General features: G+C 52.2%; 1 pseudogene; it reads left to right on the top strand.

The window, feature by feature from the left end:
- LOC147109053 (autophagy-related protein 2 homolog B-like) overlaps positions 1-11,640 on the top strand; it is a 131,323-nt pseudogene extending 119,683 nt beyond the window's left edge.
- The last annotated feature ends 2,968 nt before the right edge of the window (positions 11,641-14,608 follow it).

Genomic DNA, 14,608 nt, shown 5'->3' with positions numbered 1-14,608 from the left:
TGCCTGTAGGACCGTTCCCCAGTAAGGGCCAGTGCCTGTAGGACCGTTCCCCAGTAAGGGTCAGTGCCTGTAGGACCGTTACCCAGTAAGGGTCAGTGCCTGTAGGACCGTTCCTCACTAAGGGTCAGTGCCTGTAGGACCATTCCCCAGTAAGGGTCAGTGCCTGTAGGACCGTTCCCCAGTAAGGGTCAGAGCCTGTAGGACCATTCCCCAGTCAGGGTCAGTGCCTGTAGGACCGTTCTTCAGTACGGGTCAGTGCCTGTAGGACCGTTCTTCAGTAAGGGTCAGTGCCTGTAGGACCGTTCCCCAGTAAGGGTCAGAGCCTGTAGGACCGTGCCCCAGTAAGGGTCAGTGCCTGTAGGACCGTTCCCCAGTAAGGGTCAGTGCCTGTAGGACCGTTCCCCAGTCAGGGTCAGCGCCTGTAGGACCGTTCCCCAGTAAGGGTCAGTGCCTGTAGGACCGTTCCTCGATAAGGGTCAGTGCCTGTAGGACCATTCCCCAGTAAGGGTCAGTGCCTGTAGGACCGTTCCTCGATAAGGGTCAGTGCCTGTAGGAACATTCCCCAGTAAGGGTCAGTACCTGTAGGACCGTTCCTCAGTAAGGGTCAGTGCCTGTAGGACCATTCCCCAGTCAGGGTCAGTGCCTGTAGGACCGTTCCCCAGTAAGGGTCAGTGCCTGTAGGACCGTTCCCCAGTAAGGGTCAGTGCCTGTAGGACCGTTCCCCAGTAAGGGTCAGTGCCTGTAGGACCGTTCCCCAGTAAGGGTCAGTGCCTGTAGGACCGTTCCCCAGTCAGGGTCAGAGCCTGTAGGACCGTTCCCCAGTAAGGGTCAGCGCCTGTAGGACCGTTCCCCAGTAAGGGTCAGTGCCTGTAGGACCGTTCCCCAGTAAGGGTCAGTGCCTGTAGGACCGTTCCCCAGTCAGGGTCAGTGCCTGTAGGACCATTCTTCAGTAAGGGTCAGTGCCTGTAGGACCGTTCCCCAGTAAGGGTCAGTGCCTGTAGGACCGTTCCCCAGTAAGGGTCAGAGCCTGTACGACCGTTCCCCAGTAAGGGTCAGAGCCTGTAGGACCGTTCCCCAGTCAGGGTCAGTGCCTGTAGGACCATTCTTCAGTACGGGTCAGAGCCTGTAGGACCGTTCCCCAGTAAGGGTCAGTGCCTGTAGGACCGTTCCCCAGTAAGGGTCAGTGCCTGTAGGACCGTTCCCCAGTCAGGGTCAGAGCCTGTAGGACCGTTCCCCAGTAAGGGTCAGTGCCTGTAGGACCGATCCCCAGTAAGGGTCAGTGCCTGTAGGACCGTTCCTCACTAAGGGTCAGTGCCTGTAGGACCGTTCCCCAGTAAGGGTCAGTGCCTGTAGGACCGTTCCCCAGTAAGGGTCAGTGCCTGTAGGACCGTTACCCAGTAAGGGTCAGTACCTGTAGGACCGTTCCTCACTAAGGGTCAGTGCCTGTAGGACCATTCCCCAGTAAGGGTCAGTGCCTGTAGGACTGTTCCCCAGTAAGGGTCAGAGCCTGTAGGACCGTTCCCCAGTCAGGGTCAGTGCCTGTAGGACCGTTCCCCAGTAAGGGTCAGTGCCTGTAGGACCGTTCCCCAGTAAGGGTCAGTCCCTGTAGGACCGTTCCTCACTAAGGGTCAGTGCCTGTAGGACCGTTACCCAGTAAGGGTCAGTGCCTGTAGGACCGTTCCTCACTAAGGGTCAGTGCCTGTAGGACCGTTCCCCAGTAAGGGTCAGTGCCTGTAGGACCGTTCCCCAGCAAGGGTCAGTGCCTGTAGGACCGTTCCCCAGTAAGGGTCAGTGCCTGTAGGACCGTTCCCCAGTAAGGGTCAGTGCCTGTAGGACCGTTCCCCAGTAAGGGTCAGTGCCTGTAGGACCGTTCCCCAGTCAGGGTCAGTGCCTGTAGGACCGTTCCCCAGTCAGGGTCAGTGCCTGTAGGACCGTTCCCCAGTCAGGGTCAGTGCCTGTAGGACCGTTCCCCAGTAAGGGTCAGCGCCTGTAGGACCGTTCCCCAGTCAGGGTCAGTGCCTGTAGGACCGTTCCCCAGTAAGGGTCAGTGCCTGTAGGACCGTTCCCCAGTAAGGGTCAATGCCTGTAGGACCGTTCCCCAGTAAGGGTCAGTGCCTGTAGGACCGTTCCCCAGTAAGGGTCAGTGCCTGTAGGACCGTTCCCCAGTAAGGGTCAGTGCCTGTTGGACCGTTCCCCAGTAAGGGTCAGTGCCTGTAGGACCGTTCCCCAGTAAGGGTCAGTGCCTGTAGGACCGTTCCCCAGTAAGGGTCAGTGCCTGTAGGACCGTTCCCCAGTAAGGGTCAGTGCCTGTAGGACCGTTCCCCAGTAAGGGTCAGTGCCTGTAGGACCGTTCCCCAGTAAGGGTCAGTGCCTGTAGGACCGTTCCCCAGGATGGGTCAGTGCCTGTAGGACCGTTCCCCAGTAAGGGTCAGTGCCTGTAGGACCGTTCCTCAGTAAGGGTCAGAGCCTGTAGGACCGTTCCCCAGTAAGGGTCAGAGCCTGTAGGACCGTTCCCCAGTAAGGGTCAGAGCCTGTAGGACCGTTCCCCAGTCAGGGTCAGCGCCTGTGGGACCGTTCCCCAGAGGATAAAACACAATTATTTCAGTAGAAAGGTTATCTGCGTGACCTGTTGGCCTGTGATGCGTGTGGCTGTGGGAGAGGGCTGGAATTTTATTTTTAGGTTGGACAATTGAAATTTGACTTTTCTCTCTCAAATACTCGCTGAACAAATTTATGTCTTTTTTCATCCTCCTGATTTTTTTTGTAAGCTCTCTCTGTAAAATTCCTGATGGATTTTGTCTTCCCTTTTGTCTGCATTCAGGATGCACTGTTTTTCTTGACCACCAGCCTGGCTGCAGAGGTGGAGCTGTTAATTCCTGCAGATCCTTTGCAGGAGGGTGAGTGTCGATGTTTAATGGTCAGATCACAGAGGCAGAGTTCCCAAACACATCTATCATGAATGAGCGAGGGGTCGAGGAGAAAAAGAAATTAAGAACTTGCATTTATATAGCGCCTTTCACGACCTCAGGATGTCCCAAAGCTCCTTCACAGCCAATGAAGTACTTTTATGAAGTGTAGTCACAGTTGTAATGTAGGAAATGCGGCAGCCAATTTGTACACAGCTAGATCCCACAAACACCTTTCACTGGCTCCCTGTCTCCAACTTATTGGATTCAACATCCTCGCCCTGGACTACCTCTGCATCATCCTCCAGCCCTATGTGGCAGCCCATGGCCTCTACTCTCTCAACTCTGGCCTCCTTTGCATCATCCACACCTTCAGTGGAAAAGCCTTCAGCCATCCTGGCCCCATGGAACTGTCTCCCTAAACCCCTCCGGTACAGTGCCAGGGCCCGCGGTGTGGGGCAGGAGCTCCCGGTACGGGGGATGAGCCGTACAGACTCGGGAACGGGCCGTGTTTGATCTCAGATAGCTGAGCTCAGCCAGGAAGCCATAAGGGTGCTATCGTTGGGCTCTGGGCTAAGGGAGAGGAGGCAGCAAATCCAGCTGGGTTTCTGCTCCTGATCACTGGAAAGCATCACATGCCAACCGAATTGGTAATGCTGGGTTGTAATGGGCCAATACCTCTTTCGATGTGATTAGTGTTTTGCTCTTCTGGAAGGCTCGTCTACATTCGTCACTCCACTTCCATGGCACCCCAGTTTGCAGTAGGGTGTTCAGTGGGTGTAGTATTGTAGACAAATTTGGCAAGAACTTATGGTAGTAGTTTACCAGCCCGAGGACCGACCTCAGTTGTGACACATTTTCCGGTGCTGGAGCCTTGACTACTGCCTCAATCTTCTCTGGGGACTTATGTAACCCCTCTTTATCGATAACGTGGCCACAATATGAGATCTGGGCCTAGAAATTGAGTGGGCTTAGCGCCCATTTTGCGGCGCTAGAGGGCATTGCGCTGGACTTACAGCCGGTTTTGAAATTGACTAGGGCCCAACATCGGCGTTACACCGGTAGCGCTGCGCCGGCACCGATGACGTCATCGGTGTGCGCAGCGTCCCGGTTGCCGTGGTGACGGGCCCCAGCGCCGAAATTCAGTTGCGGCCGCCTCGCCCGTGGCAGCTGCAACTAAGACTCTGGCAACAGAGTCTTACACGACTTTGCGCCGGCGCATAAAGGTGGAGCGGCGGCCGGCCGCTTTCCCGCCGGCCGCCTGCCCGCACCTCCCTCCCCGGACTCCCCCACCCCCCACCCCGCGGAACAGATGCTTCTCGGCTGCGAGCCCGGCACTTCCCCGAGGTGCCGGGCTCATTTTTGTGGCGATTTAACCGGCCAGCGGGCGGGTGCAGGCAGCTCCTCCTTAACTGAAGGAGGAGGCCTGCACTTCCCGAGCCTGCCGCACCGCATCGGGCGCCGCAGCGCCGGAATAGCGCCGCAATGCGGCACGTAGCGCCAGTTTTCAGGCGCAAACAGCCTTCAGTAGCGCCGGCAGCCGTTTGGGCGCGGCGCTACTGAATTTTTGGCGCGCACAGTGCGACTTAGCACCGGCGCTAAATTTCCGGCGTTAAGCCCCGGCGCAGCGCAAACTCAATTTCTAGGCCCTGTTTTCTAAAAAACTCGCATTTGGGGCGGTTAGCTCGGAGCCCATATTCCTGCAATCTAGTGAGCACCTGCTCCAGGTTGGCAAAGTGATCACTGTCATTTTCGCCCGTGACCAGGATGTCGTCCAAATAACACTGGGTCCCTGGGATCCCTTGCAGGACTTGTTCCATTGCCCTCTGCCAAATAGCCGGAGCTGATGCTACCCTGAATACCAGCCGGTTGTATTGGTAGAGACCTTTATGGGTGTTGATTGTGAGGTATTTTTTTGATGCTTCTTCTACCTCCATTTGCAGATACGCCTGGGCCAGATCAATCTTAGTGAAGCGTTTCCCTCCAGATAGCGAGGCGAAAATATCTTCAATCCGCGGAAGTGGATATTGTACGGTGTGAAGGACCGGGTTCACTGTTACCTTAAAGTCCCCACAGATGCGAACCTTCCTTGGTTCCCCAGGCGTGCTGCTCAACGACTTTTTCATCACAGGGACGATGGGTGTAGCCCACTCGCTCCAGTCTACCTTGGACAGTACACCTGAACGTTCCAGACTCTCCAGCTCTGCTTCAATGGCTGGGCGGATCGCATAAGGTACCGGTCTGGCCTTAAAAAATTTTGGGCTTGCGTTTTCTTCAATTTTAGTCGTCGCTGTCATGCCTTTTAGTGTTCCGAGTCCTTGCTGGGACACTTCTTTCGCATCAGTTAGGATCTTTGACAGTCGCCCAGGTGTGACGTCGTCATCCTTTTTGTCAGCCACAGTCAGTGCCTGTATGGAATGCCAATCCAGTTTTATTTTCCGGATCCATTCACGTCCCAGTAATGGTGGTCCTCCATCTTGCAATACATACAGGTCTAGTTTTGGTGTTTCCTTACCGTTATATATAACGGTCACCCTTATTTTTCCTTTGGGGTAGACTTTTTGCCCCGTGTATGTCTTCAAAATAATTTTTGTGTCTCTCAAGGGTATGTGTGAGAATAGCCGCTCGTAGTCCCGTCGGTTTATGACTGTTAAGGCTGATCCTGTGTCCAATTCCATCTTTACCTGGACTCCTGCTATCTTGAGAGTGACCCAAATGGTTCAGTGATTCTCCATTATGATCACATTATGTAGTTTCAGACAACTCAGTTCCCTGCTTTCGGAGTTGTTATCACTCTTTTGTTCGTCTGAACTATTCTCCATCATCTTATGTACCTTCTTGTACTTTCCTTTGGTAGGTTTCTTATTGCTGGTTTTCTTTCCCGACCTGCAGACTCGTGCTATGTGTCCTACTTTTCCACACTGTCTGCACACTTTGTCTTTGAACTAGCAATCATTCTGGTCGTGTGTTGTTCTGCCGCAGCGATAGCACTTCTCTGTTCCATATGACATTTTGTTTGTGCCATATTCTTGCGGTCTCTGTTGTATCTCTACAGCGCCCCGTGCTGCTGCTTCATATGATACCGCAATGCTGAAAGCCTTTTCCAGCATAAGGTCCTTTTCAGATAAAAGCCGTTTCTGGGTTCCTTCACTTTGAAGCCCACACACAAACTTGTCCCTTAAGGTATCTGCCAGTCCCGCTCCAAACTGGCAGTGTTTCGATAGTTTGCGCAGTTCTGTTAAATAATCAGCATTGCTTTCATCCTTATGCTGGTTCCGTTTGTGAAACTTGAATCTTTCTGCTATCAGCAGTGGTGTGGGGTTTAAATGTTCCTGTAGTATCGTTACTATGTCTTCAAAACTCTTTTCCATTGGCTTCGTTGGGGTTACTAGATTTTGTAATAAACCATACGTCTTTGCACCCATTAAATTTAACAATACCGACGCTTTCTTGTCATCTGACACCTCATTTGCCTTGCAGTATACCTCTATTCGTTCGACATATGTAGTCCAATCTTCGACTTCATTGTCAAATGCGGTGATACTGCCACTCTTCGGCATTTTGGGTGTGGTTTAAAATGGCGTCTCCCAATGGCTTAAAATGGCGTCTCCCGCGCTTTCCTTCCTCCCCCGCTGCTGCCGACGCCGCTCCCGGCGGTTCTCATGGCAATTGCGGCGCGCTGTAGGTTTCGCGCGCTTCTCATGCGCTGCTGCCAACGCCACTCTCGCCGGTCCTCGTGGCAATGGTGGCGCTTCGTGGGTTTCTGCACGTCTCTCTCTCCCTCTCTCCGACGGTGCTCGGCCCCTGAACACCGGCTGCGCCCTGTGCGCTCTGCCCTCTCTCTCTCTCCCCCATCGACGCTGCTCGGCCCTTTGCTGTGCCGCTCGGTCGGGCTCTAGCCCACCGCTGTCCGGGAAGGGTCTGCGCACTACCTGTTGCCAGCCCGTTTCGCTGGACCACCTCGACTGGAAAGCCAAGCCTGGCTCTCGACAGCCTCCCCCGCAATTCTCGAGTCTCTGCTGGATGACTGGGCGGTTGCCCGTGGTCGACGCCCGAGTCTCTGGCCTTGACCTCCAATCCACTGATCTCCAGGAACGAATCCCCGGGAGGTGATGCAGAGTTGCAGGTAGGTTCGAACCTGCCTCGTCGCCAATGTTACGTCCGTGTATAATGAGACACAGGCTGCGGAGAACGGTACAACAGGTGTTTACTCAACGTGGCTCACACTGCAACTGATCTGTACAGATTACTACTCAGTGTTATATACAGGTGTGGTCACTGCCGGTACTGCAGTATACATGAGCTGTAAAACATAGTTCCCCCCTTAAAGGTATATACATTACAGTTTCCAGCGACAAGAGGGTCAGTAACCAGAGGGCACAGATTTAAGGTGATTGACAAAAAATACAAGGGGGAAATTGAGGAGAATTTTTTTCCGCAGCGAGTTGTTGTGATCTGGAATGCGCTGCCTGAAAGGGCGGTGGAAACAGATTCAATAGTAACTTTCAAAAGGCGAATTGTATACCTTTCGGATAGACATTAAATCGAGAGCCCCGTCTGCTCTCTCAGGTGGAGATAAAGACCCCATGTCACTATTTCAAAGAAGAGCAGGTCAGTTATCCCCAGTGTCCTGGCCAATATTTATCCTTCAATCAACATCACAAAAAAACCCAAATTATCTGGTCATCATTACATTGCTGTTTGTGGGAGATTGCTGTGTGCAAATTGGCTGCCACATTTCCTAAATTATAAGAGTTACTACACTTCAAAAGTACTTCAATGGCTGTTATGCACTTTGGGACATTCTACGGTCGTGAAAGGCGCTATATAAATGCAAGTCTTTCTTTTTTTCTTGAGAACGAGAAATTTGCAGGGCTATGGAGAAAGAGCAGGGGAGTGGAACTCTTTCAAAGAGCCAGGATAGGCCGAATGGCCTCCGATGCTGTAAGATTCTACGATTCTAACATCAGGCAGTGTGCTGAGAGGGCAAGAAGGGAGTGACTGTGGTCGGTAGAGTGTAATGAGGCCAGAAACGTCTGGAACTACGATGGTGAGTGAAAGTGAGAAACAGAAAGACTGGTTATTGTTTGGGCTTCCAACAATGCGTCGTCCTTTTTGCTGTTTCACGTGCTGCCTGAGCCGTCGGCTCTTTCGGCTTCCTGCCATTCGCAGGGGAGAGCCTCAGTGTTCGACTGGGGGATGTGCCCCTGCGATCGCCTGACTCGCACTTCCCCACCTTGTGTTCCCGCAGATGACGAGAGCGGTTCCGACGAGGAGACGATGCAGTTCCATTCCATCGTCGACCCGGCCCACCGGTCACGGCGCAAGAAGAAGGTTGAACAGCAGAACAAGAATTGCCAGAGCTTCCCGTCAGTCCTCCTCAATGTGTCTTATGGGCTGGTGACCATACACACGGATACCAAGGTGAGCTGGTTTTGTGCACTGTGGGGTTAAGCTGGCGCCTGTTTATACTGAGAGTCTGGGGGGGGTAAATGAGTGTGTATCTGTGCGTGAGTGTGACAGTTACCCTCAGTGTGAGTAAGGTAGAGCAGTGGACGTGTTACTGGATTAGTAATCCACTGATCGTGAGTTCAAATCCCACCATGGGCAGATTGAGAATTTGAATTCAGATATACTTGAAACCTGGAAGTGAAAAGTTGGTATCAGTAAAAATGACCATGCAGCTGTCTGATTGCTGTACAAATCCAACTGGTTCACGAATGTCCTTCAGTGAAGGAAACTCGCCGTCCTTACCCGGTCTAGGCCTATACGTCACTCCGATCTCACCCAATGCTCCCTGTAAGCTGTGGTCCAGAGAACCCATGCAGTCGGCTTTTCAATACAAACACTGTGCATACGCGGTATTTTGAATGGCTCGCGCAGCTCCCGAAAGGGGTCGTGCAGGACCAAACAAAATTAGAGGGAACTTTGGTCCCACCCCAATGTGGTCGATGCTTAACCGCACTCTGAAGTGGTCGAGCAAGCCACTCGGTTGTATCATAAAGCCACCCCCCATGGTTCGTGACCAAGGACCCCCACCACCACCTCCTCAGGGCAGTGAGGAGTACGGAGATACGATTGAATCTGAACACGGTGTTCTCTTGCAGAGTGAAGACGGCACGCTGTTAGTCGGGAAGCATGGTGAATTCTGGTTGGAGATTGAAAATGGAAGCTTGTTCACTGTGGCTAGGTATCAGGGCTGCCACAATCAGCATTATTTCTGTCTCCAGACCAACAAAGTCTTCCTTTGTCACCAAGGTACGGAGGCAGTCAAGCTGTAAATATGCTGAGCAATTATATTATCTACAATCTCCTGCTAAGATTAACTTATTTTGAAGTTACTTTCTTGCTTCATGAACTTGCTGTGTGCTGGAGACTTAAACTCATGTCCTACTACTGTGTGGGACGAAATGTTGCTGCTCCAGGGTGCTTTACCTCTGTGCCTCTAGGTACAGGGCAATTCATTCCCTCATCGCACCCAATTTATATCCTCCCCTCCTGAAGGTGCTGACTCTCACTGGGGTACAGATCCCCTCCTCTCCTGAAGGTGCTGACTCTCACTGGGGTATGGGTCCCCTACTCTCCTGAAGGTGCTGACTCTCACTGGGGTACAGGTCCCCTCCTCTCCTGAAGGTGCTGACTCTCACTGGGGTACAGGCCCCCTCCTCTCCTGATGGTGCTGACTCTCACTGGGGTACAGGTCCCCTCCCCTCCTGAAGGTGCTGACTCTCACTGGGGTACAGGTCCCCTCCCCTCCTGAAGGTGCTGACTCTCACTGGGGTACAGGCCCCCTCCTCTCCTGATGGTGCTGACTCTCACTGGGGTACAGGTCCCCTCCTCTCCTGAAGGTGCTGACTCTCACTGGGGTACAGGCCCCCTCCTCTCTTGATGGTGCTGACTCTCACTGGGGTACAGGTCCCCTCCTCTCCTGATGGTGCTGACTCTCACTGGGGTACAGGTCCCCTCCCCTCCTGAAGGTGCTGACTCTCACTGGGGTACGGGTCCCCTCCTCTCCTGAAGGTGCTGACTCTCACTGGGGTACGGGTCACCTCCTCTCCTGAAGGTGCTGACACTCACTGGGGAATGGGTCCCATCCACTCCTGAAGGTGCTGACTCTCTCTGGGGTACGGGTCCCCTCCTCTCCTGAAGGTACTGACTCTCACTGGGGAATGGGTCCCCTCCTCTCCTGAAGGTGCTGACACTCACTGGGGTATGTGTCCCCTCCTCTCCTGAAGGTGCTCTCACTGGGGTACGGGTCCCCTCCTCTCCTGAATGTGCTGACTCTCACTGGGGTACGGGTCCCCTCCCCTCCTGAAGGTGCTGACTCTCACTGGGGTACAGGTCCCCTCCCCTCCTGAAGGTGCTGACTCTCGCTGGGGTACAGGCCCCCTCCTCTCCTGATGGTGCTGACTCTCACTGGGGTACAGGTCCCCTCCTCTCCTGATGGTGCTGACTCTCACTGGGGTACAGGTCCCCTCCCCTCCTGAAGGTGCTGACTCTCACTGGGGTACGGGTCCCCTCCTCTCCTGAAGGTGCTGACTCTCACTGGGGTACGGGTCACCTCCTCTCCTGAAGGTGCTGACACTCACTGGGGAATGGGTCCCATCCACTCCTGAAGGTGCTGACTCTCTCTGGGGTACGGGTCCCCTCCTCTCCTGAAGGTACTGACTCTCACTGGGGAATGGGTCCCCTCCTCTCCTGAAGGTGCTGACACTCACTGGGGTATGGGTCCCATCCTCTCCTGAAGGTGCTCTCACTGGGGTACGGGTCCCCTCCTCTCCTGAAGGTGCTGACTCTCACTGGGGTATGGGTCCCCTCCTCTCCTGAAGGTGCTCTCACTGGGGTACGGGTCCCCTCCTCTCCTGAAGGTGCTGACTCTCACTGGGGTATGGGTCCCCTCCTCTCCTGAAGATGCTGACTCTCACTGGCATACAATCCCCTCCTCTCCTGAATGTGCTGACTCTCACTGGGGTAGGGAGCAACAGCACTCTACTGCCTTGCTCAAGTGGCCATTCTTAATGGGTGAGCCTCGACACCCTCCACCCCAAGACCACGGCTAACTTAGCACAGTCCAGGATCAATCCTGGGAAGCCATGGTGTGGATGATTCAGGACCACTTGGGTGGTGCATGTAGCAACTGAGCCAAAAGTGTTGCAAGATCCTACGGTGTTATTCCAAAAAAGAGCAGGGAGCTCTGCTGGTGTCTAGTGTAACATTCCTCCCTCAACCAACACCACCATAAAATAGACCAACTGCTCATCGTCTCGCGGCAATGTGCTGGACATTTCTGGCACAGAATGGCTAGTGTTAGTCAGCATTAAAATCAGTTCACTACAGAAATGCTTTGAGATATTCCAACGTGATAAGCCGTATGTAAATGAAGGGACTCGTAACCACGCCGAAAAGTTACCCGTGCGCGCTGATTATTATGGTATTCTTAGAGCACAGAGTCTAGCTCTGGTTTTCTCAGCCTGTCTTCTCGTCCTTTGCAGGAGTGGTCGAGGATGTGTGTGCCCCCGGCGATGTGAAACTCCCCAGCAAGTCTTGGCCTCTATGGCCCGAACCCACCATCTACCAGTCTGAGGAGGGTGCTTTGACCAAGCAGGCTGCTGCTTCAGTGGGAGTTGGTACAGAGAGCCCAAACATGCTCTCCATCGCAGTAAAAGTCCACCACAACAAGAGTGAGAGCAACATGAAGGTAACTTCCCGCAAATCTTCTCTGGCACCCAAATAGGCGTCGCTCACACACGTTCCCTCCCGTTTTGAGGGCATGACACCTTCTTGTTTCTTTGACGTTGCAGTGACTTTGTAGTCATAGGTGGGCAAGCCGTGGGAAGCTTAGCAGTGCTCTGTGCTGGTGTATCAAGTACCTTGGGCGGTGGGGGGGGGGGTGGGAAGGAGAGAGGTGGTCCTAAGCCTTGTATGTTGCCATCTTATATCGGTGGGATTGGGTGGGTGGGGTGCATCCCTGCAGGGGAGAAAGCATTGTCCCCTTTCAGCATTCCGAAGGGACCGCTCCCTCCGTGACACCCTGGTCCACTCCCCAATCACCCCCAACACCCCTTCCCCTTCACCCGGCACGTTCCCGTGCAAGCGCAGGAGATGCAACACCTGCCCTTTCACCTCCTCCCTTTCCACTGTCCAGGGCCCCAAACACTCCTTCCAGGTGAAACAGCGATTTACTTGTACTTCTTGCAATTTAGTATACTGTATTCGCTGCTCACGATGTGGTCTCCTCTACACTGGGGAGACCAAACGCAGATTGGGTGACCGCTTTGCGGAACACCTCCGTTCAGTCCATAAGGGTGACCCCGAGCTTCCGGTCGCCTGTCACTTTAATTCTCCGCTCCATTCCCACTCTGACCTCACCGTCCTCGGCCTCTTGCACTGTTCCAATGAAGCTCAGCGTAAGCTCGAGGAACAGCACCTCATCTTTCGATTAGGCACTTTACAGCCTTCCGGACTCAACACCGAGTTCAACAATTTCAGACCATAACCTCGGCCCCCATGTTTTCTTTTTTCTCTCTCATGGCAACTGTCGATCATTCTGCCGTTGCCATTTACACCTCATCTAGAGCCATCTTTTGTTTCTTAACTTGTCCCATTACCATCTCCTTTTGCCTCACACCATCATCCCTTTTGTCTTTTAATCTCTCCGGCCTTCCATCCTATCACAGACCTTCCCTTTTGTTCTTTCCTCCCCTCCCCCCTTTCCCTGCCCCTGCACTTGCTTAAAAATCTGTTACTTCTCTAACTTTTTCCAGTTCTGACGAAGGGTCATCGACCTGAAACGTTAACTCGGTTTCTCTCTCCACAGAGGCTGCCTGACCTGCTGAGTATTTCCAGCATTGTCTGTTGTCTCACTAATGTAAAATTGGCTCTAAGAGAGGGAGGGCAGAGGTTAGGAGCTTTTTTTTTATACACAGAGAGCATGAAACGCTTTGCCACAGGGAGTGACTGAAGACGAGATCATTGCATCTTTTAAGGGAAGAGTAGATAAAACATTTGAAGCAAAGGAAGATACAGAGCTGTGGGAAGAGAGCGGGGCTGTGGGATTAGTGTTTGGTTTGCTCTAGCAGAATAAGTGCAGTAAACTTCAGGCTATAGGGTTACTGTAGATACAGTATTCTGACCGAAGTTGATGGTACCACCTAACAAAACAACTTGCATTTACATAGCGCCTTTAACATACTAAAACATCCCAAGGCGCTTCACAGATTTTATCATCAAACAAAATATGACGCCGAGCCACTTAAGGAGATATTAGGACAGTTGACTAACAGCTTGGCAAAGAGGTAGGTTTTAAGGAGCGTCTTAAAGTAGGAGCGAGAGGTTTAGGGAGGGAATTCCAGAGCCTATAGCCCTCGGCAGCTGAAGGCACAGCCGCCAATGGTGAAACAAAGGAAAATTGGGGATTGACGCTCCTTAAAACCTACCTCTTTGACCAAGCTTTTGGTCACTTGTCCTGATATCTCCTTATATAGCTCGGTGTCAAATTTTGTTTAATTACACTGCTGTGAAGCACCCGGGGACGTTTTATTATATTAAAGGCACTATACAAATGCAAGTTGTTGTTGATGATCTGAAGGGCGTCGATTGATTTACTGGAGCATTCCTGCAACTCTGGCCTCTTCTGCATCCCACGCTCTCTTCGCTCCACCATTGGCCTTCAACCATATAATCCCTACATTCTGGAATTCCTTCCCTAAACCTCTCTCCTCCTTAAATCCCACCTCTTTTACCAAACTTTGAGTCACCCCGCCTACTATCTCACTTGTTGCTCCTTCTGTGACTCTGTCAATATTGGTCTGATTACTCATTTGGATGTTTCTCTACATTCAAAGTGCTATATAAATGCAAGTTGTTGTTGTTCTGGTTGCTGGTGACCGAGATGTGGCTGTATCCTTAAAAGAGAGTTGGTTTATGTTGGACAATTCAAGCGCCAAATTACACATCAAGCACTTTAAAAAAAACACACACTCAGGAAACAAACCCAATTTCCAATCCAATACAAAAAGGTAATAAAAATCTTTCAGGACATTGGGAGCGTTGAAACCAATCTTCACGCTTGGACCGGTGACTAGATTATTTTACAGCAATGAAATGGGAGCTACTGATAACGCGCTATGGCCGAGTGAGCAATAAAAAATTGGAAGTAATTTTCCTGGGATGACAGAAACAAAATCTCATTTTGCAATAAGTGAACCAAGGTAGGATTAACTCTACCTTCATTCGGATATCCTCTCCATCATCAAGACAACAACAACAACTTGTATTTATATAGCACCTTTAACGTAGTAAAACGTCCCATGGTGCTGCACAGGGGTATTAAAAGACAAAAAAATGACACCGAGTCACAAGGAGAAATTAGGGTAGGTGATCAAAAGCTTGGTCAAAGAGGTAGGTTTTAAGGAGTGTCTTAAAGGAGGAAAGAGAGGTAGAGAGAGGGAGAGGTTTAGGCAGGGAATTCCAGAGCTTGGGGCCTCGGCAACAGAAGGCACGGCCACCAATGGTTGAGCGATTATAATCAGGGATGCTCAAGAGGGCAGAATTAGAGCACAGGTTTCAGAGATAGGGAGGGGGCGAGGCCATGGAGGGATTTGAAAACAAGGATGAGAATTTTGAAATCGAGACATTGCTTAACTGGGAGCCAATGTAGGTCAGCGAGCACAGGGGTGATGGGTGAACGGGACTTGGTGTGA

This window comes from Somniosus microcephalus, chromosome 12 (genome assembly GCF_052327205.1).
Source record: "Somniosus microcephalus isolate GS21.2 chromosome 12, FLI_Smic_1.0, whole genome shotgun sequence".
NCBI classification, from domain to species: Eukaryota; Metazoa; Chordata; class Chondrichthyes; order Squaliformes; family Somniosidae; genus Somniosus; species Somniosus microcephalus.
This window is presented reverse-complemented; position numbering and strand designations above follow the sequence as displayed.